The sequence below is a fragment of the Glycine soja genome, chromosome 16 (genome assembly GCF_004193775.1).
Source record: "Glycine soja cultivar W05 chromosome 16, ASM419377v2, whole genome shotgun sequence".
NCBI classification, from domain to species: Eukaryota; Viridiplantae; Streptophyta; class Magnoliopsida; order Fabales; family Fabaceae; genus Glycine; species Glycine soja.
Window position 1 is genome coordinate 19,773,136 of NC_041017.1, and position 6,587 is coordinate 19,779,722.

A 6,587-nucleotide genomic window follows, 5' to 3' on the forward strand; every position below is an offset into this window, starting at 1 on the left:
TTTGATAAGATAGAAACATCAAAACCTTATCTTGGGATGAGCTGTTGTGAGTTCATGTGGTTTATATCCAAAATAGAGATCATCTACCTCACAAAGATTCTATAGCCCTTAATTTTGGAGAAACAAGCTCCAGAAGAAAAGAAAAGAATAGCTCCACCAAAGCTCTCAAAGTTTAGATGGTTGAATCTGAAGCATTAGACGATAGCATTGATGGATCAATAGATGATGAAGTGGCCATCATGTCAAGGAAGTTCAAATAGATGCAGACTAAGAAAGGAAAATTTCACCACTCCTTAAAAAAAGACATAAGATTCAAGAAGAATCATAAGGAGGACAGTAATGGGATCTGTTAGACAAATGGCCTCAGTTATCTTAAGAAGGGGGGGGTTGAATTAAGATACAAAGACTATTTCCCAATTAAAATTTCACTTTCTCTTTTTGGATTAACAATGCACCCTTAACATGAATTACTCAAAAGACAATTCAAAATAAACTTCTTTAAAGCAAAAGATAAATAGCAATAAATAAAAGAAGTTTAAGGGAAGAGAGAAATGCAAACTTGATTTATACTGGTTCGACCACTTCCCGTGCCTACGTCCAGTCCTCAAGCAACCCACTTGAGATTTTTCACTCTCTTTGTAAAACTCCTTTTACAAAGTCTGAACCACACAGGGACAACCCTTCCCTTGTGTTCAGGAATCCTTTACAACAAGAGACCCTCAGTCTCTTAATCCCTTTTTAGAAGTAAGAAGAAGAGAAGAAGAAATCTCTCTTGAAAGAGATAGATTGTACAATGAAGATCAATCAAAATTCCTTATTGAATATGCAAGTGTTTGACCAAGGAATCTTTTTGAGAGGATAAGACATTTCAGTTCAAAAAAACTCTCTTAATCTTTTGAAAGGATAAAACTTTTTAGGCAATGAAAACTCTCTTCTCATTCGTGTTTTCAAGTCACATATAAATAGACCTTTTATGGCCATTCATAAACCATTTGAATAGATGTGACTCTTGGAAATTATTTTTTGAAAATCACCTCTGGTAATCGATTTCAAGACTTGTATAATCGATTACAGGCTTTAAAATTTGAATCAAAACTTTCAGTAACTGCTGGTAATCGATTACCATTCATGTGTAATCGATTACACAGTGTAATCGATTTCAAGACTTATGTAATCGATTACAGGCTTTAAAATTTGAATCAAAGCGTTCAGTAACTGCTGGTAATCGATTATCATTCATGTGTAATCGATTACATAGTGTAAAATTTAAATTCAAACTTGTTATGGCTGTTATAAATCATTTTGGCCATTGGTAATCGATTACATCCTCTGGTAATTGATTACCAGAGAGTAAATCTCTTGAAAAAGACATTTTAGCTTAAATTTCTTGGCCAAACCTTTTGCTATTTCAATTTGGAATTCCCTTCCTAAATCACTAGAGATCTTCTTGATGTTGTATCTTGTATTCTTGGATTTTTGTCTTGAATTAAACTTGAGAAGCGCATTTTCATAAGGTATCAAAACATCACGATCATATGGCATCATCAAAACATCAAAGTCAAAGTCTTTGCTTCTACAGGATCATTTGTTTTGAATGTAGAAAGCTTGGACACATGAAAACTAAGTGACCTAAGCTCAAAAAGAAAAAATACTTTGGTGGCAAGAAAAAGAAGAGTCTGATGGCCACCTACGATGACTTAGATGATGAGAAGAGTAATAGTTCAAATGAAGAACAACCTAACATCTGCCTGATGACAGACACAAACAAAAAATTTGAGTTAAAAACTTGGTTTAAATCCGATGTGTCATCTAGTTCTTCATTAGATGGTGAAGAAGTGATGGTGCAAAAACACCGAGTTAAAGAAATCAAAGGCAACTTATCGAGGTCGTACCCAAATCAAATAAACATTAAAAATGCAGTATCTAGGAAGTGATCCTAGGTCATCTCTCAACGAGCAATGATCAACCAAACGTTCATAACGTATAGTAAGAAAACAGTAACGAATTGGGGGGGGGGGGGTTGTTTTTTTGTAAATTAAACAGCGAGCAAATTTTAATTAGAAAATATCAGAATTAAAACACATTGTTTCCCCTTAATTCACAAGCAAGTCTCTTATCCTAGGTTAAGAGAGTTTATCCTTAATCAGTTCAACCACTTAATCCAACCCTAAATTAAATTACTAAGCGAAATTTAACATAAGACATTCATTATGTGATTAAGCAACACATACACCAATTAATCATGAACGAAACTGATCATTAAGCATGAGCGTAAATTAAGCGCAGAGACAATTAATCAAGCACTAAGCATGCATGTATTAATAGCAACAAATACAGAATAATTGGTAAAGAGGAGAAACTGATCAAAATTTAATAGTAATAATAAAACCTCAAAGAGAGTTGTGTTTGATCCTCAAGAGAAAACAGCGCTGGAGACTTAGCCTTCTATTAATCAGTAGAAAACGAAATTGTAGTAGAAAACGAAGAAAACTAGAATTATTCTCCCAAACGAAAAAGGCTAAAACGAAAAGAGTCTAAAACTAGAACCTTGGTGTTGTTATATAGTTCTCAGCCCCAAAGCTTACAAATCTGTTTTAAGTCCAAGCTCATAAATAAAATAAAATCTAAATAAGATAAGATAAGATAAAATCTAGATGAAATAATATCTCGATGAAATAAAATCTAGACAAGATAAGATAAGATCTAGATGAAATAATATCTAGATGAGATAAAATCTAGATATGATAAGATAGAATCTAGATGAAATAATATCTAGATGAGATAAAATCTAGATAAGATAAGACTTGGTAGAATAAAATAGTCTTCTCTCTTCAAGTCCAAGCCCAATTTCAGATTCAAGTCCAATTGCTTATAATTCTCCTGAAATTAAATTAAAAACACAAAATTAATCCAGTAGGCCCAAATGATAAAACTGCATAATTAATTTGACAATTAAGGTTAATCAGTAATTAAAATGGTGACAAAAAGGGTTAAGAAATATAAGAAAATGATGACACATCAGCAACTTTAGAAGCAAGACTCTAGAAGAGAGTCTAAGTTAAGTCAGTAACTCTGGTACAATAGGCAAACCCTTTATAGTTGAAAAACTAAGAAAGGAAGTAGCTCATCTTACCAAGGATTATGGGAAGTTTAACACATTAACTATACTTTTAAAATACCTTCTACATCCTCATGATAAATTTGGCTTAGGCTTAGAGAAAGATGCATTATCTTCTTCTTAGTCACAGTTTGATCCATAAATGTGACTTATGTGGCAAGACTAGACATTCTAAGTTCAGATGCATCCATAAGAAAAAACAAATGCCTAGACAGACCAAGGGTACTAATGTTGTTGGACCCAAAAAGTTTTGGGTAGCAAAATCTTATATTATTCCCATTGAAGATATCCTTGGTAGGAAAAGGTCAAGGTTAGAGCTGGTACTTGGACAATGGCTGCTCATGGCACATGATGAGAGAAAGGTATAAGTTCCTATACCTAAAGTTAACTAAAGGAAAAGCTATTTCCTTTGGAAGCATGGGCAAAGAAAAGATTTTTCTCAGTCAAGTCAACCTATGCATTAGCTTGTAACTCTCAATATGCTCTTGAGATAAAATTGTTCAAGTTGATTCACAAGTGGTGTGGACCGAAGAGGATTAGAAGTTCCCTCTGGAAACTTGCCAATGAAAGCATTTTAACCAATGCTAAGAGGCTGAGTGTTAGACAAATGGCCTCAATTATCTTAAGAAGGAATGAATTAATTTTCACTAACAAACTTTTAACCCCCTTCTAAATGATAGGCTCAGAAAGCAAAAGAAGAAGCAACAATCAATTTAATAATGTTCTTTAAACATGCAAGACAAAATTGATTGCAATAATAAATGAGATAAGGGAAGAGAGAAATGCAAACTCGATTTATATTAATTCGGCCACTTCCCGTGCCTACGTCCAATCCTCAAGTAACCCACTTGAGATTTTCCACTTTCTTTGTAAAAATTCTTTTACAAAGTCTGAACCACACAGGGACAACCCTTCCCTTGTATTCAAGAATCCTTACAACTTAAGAGACACTCGCTCCCTTAATCAATCTCTTTGAATAATAATAAGAAGAAGAATTCTCTCTTTAAGAGAAGCATATTATAGTTGAAGTTCTTGGATGAACTCTTAATAGATTTGCAAGTGTTTGTCCAAGAGTTGTTGAGAGAGCATTTGACAATAAAGTTCTCTTGGAATATCTCTCCCTTGCTTTTTGACGTCAGACACACACATATATATAGGCCCTTCGTGCCTTTTCAAAATGGTTTGAAGAGACGTGTCTTTTCTAAAAGCTTTTTCTGAATTTCTTCATTGGTAATCAATTACAGGTTTCTGGTAATCAGTTACACATTTATATTTTGAAGGGTCATGACTTTTGAATTTGAATTTCAAGAGTTCCATTGCTAGTAATCGATTACAAATATCTGATAATCTATTACAGGTTCAAAATTCAAATTCAAAACCCTTTTTAACATTACCCAGAGCCTTGGATGTCTTGGAAACACTTTGTTTTGAGGCAAGGCTTGATCTTTAGTGAATCTTGAAACAAAGCTTTGTTTGTTGAAGCAATCTTGTATTAATCTTGAAGCATTGCATATCCTTTGAAGCAATCTTGTTTGATTCTTCTTTGGCATCATCAAAATCATGTATACATACATTCATATTCTCCCCCTTTTTTATGATGACACTCATTATCAAGCAAATTCTTTTTGACATCATCAAAACCTACATGATTTACACTAAGAATTGGCACCAGTGGGAATGATTCTTGCCATGCTTGCTCTCAAGAGGTGGAAAACCTTTTCCATCTTTTTCAAGATTACAGAAAAGTTAAACAAATATGATTTTCATTGGTTCTTAGGGAGCACAGGAGCGAATTTGATAGTGTAATGACTGGAAAAGATGGTTGAAGGCAAATCTATTTGATATAATAATAATTCTTGCCATTTTTTTTATCTTCCATAAAATAATAAAATTTATCATTTATCATTTTATCTGAAATTAAATTATTTATTTTAATAAGACTCCTCCTTATCATTAATTAACTATTTTTTTTAGATTAGCTTAAATATGTTTTTCATATCTGAAAAATAGATCGCTCTTAGATTACTACCTAAAAATTTGTTTTTTTTTCAAATAACTACCTAAAAAAATTATGTTTCAATTTACTATGAATCGTTAGTCACTTCCCATTAAGTAATGGCATGACAAACGAAATGTCATGTCATCATGCCTAATCACTGGTATATCAATGCCACATCATTGAAGGTGGTGATGTGATAATGAGGTGTTAGTGATAAGGCGTGAGACGTTACACTTTGTCACGTCATTATTTAACGAAAGGGGACTAACATCAGGTAGTAAATTGAAACAATTTTTTTTAGGTACTTAGTTGAAAAAAAGTGAATGTTAAGTAGTAATATGAAAACGACCTATTTTTCAGATATGAAAAACTTATTTAATATATGACATGAAAAACTTATTTAAACCATATATAATTAGTGTTTTACGATTTATGATCAATGTACACATGTAACATGTTATGTCTTCTCTCACTCTTCCTTCACTATTCTCTGACACAAAATATATATCCCACCATTAGATCTTGTTAGATTCTCTTTTTTAGTTTTGTCAGAATATTAAATATGTATATCTTAACTTTTTAATTTCACCTTCAATACTATTTTATTAATCTAGTTCAGTTGATTAAACATGATAAATTGATAAGCGGGTTATTGTAAATTTCAAGTAGGATTTTTTTTATTCCTATCAATAAAAAATATCTTATTAATTTAATGTATTTCTTATTTTAAATAAGAAATTATCTTAAAAAATAAATAAGATAAAATTTCTTAAGTCTATATAAAAGTAAATTACACATATATTCATCAAGTTATTTTAATTAATTTTTAGTTTGTTGATAAATTTACAAATATTTGATCAAATAAAAGTGTTTGAGAAACGATTTTTTCTTATTGACTTATAGATTTGCTTTTAAACATGACTTAAATATACAATTATCATTTTTATTTTTATTTTCAATAAAATAATGAAATTTATTATTTATCATTTTATCTGAAATTAAATTATTTATTTTAATAAAACTACTTCTTATCATTTGCTAACTATTTTTTTTTAAATTGGCTTAAATATATTTTTCAAAGCTGAAAAATAGGTCATTTTTATATTATTACCCAAAAATTTATTTTTTACCAAATAACTATATGAAAAAAAAATTATGTTTCAATTTATTATTTGTTGTTAGTCTTCTATTAAGTGATGACATGATAGATAAAGTGTTACATCATCTTACATTGTCACCGACACATCATTGTCACGTCATTGAAGATGATAACATAACAAAGAGGTATCTATGATAAAGCGTGATGATGTGACATTTCGTCTATCACATTATCTCTAATGGAAGACAATTAATGATAGATAGTAAAATAAAACTGAAATTTTTTTCAGATATTTAACTAAAAAAATAAATATTAAATAATAATCTAAAAATAGTTTATATTATAAATATAAAAAAATTTAATTAAACCAT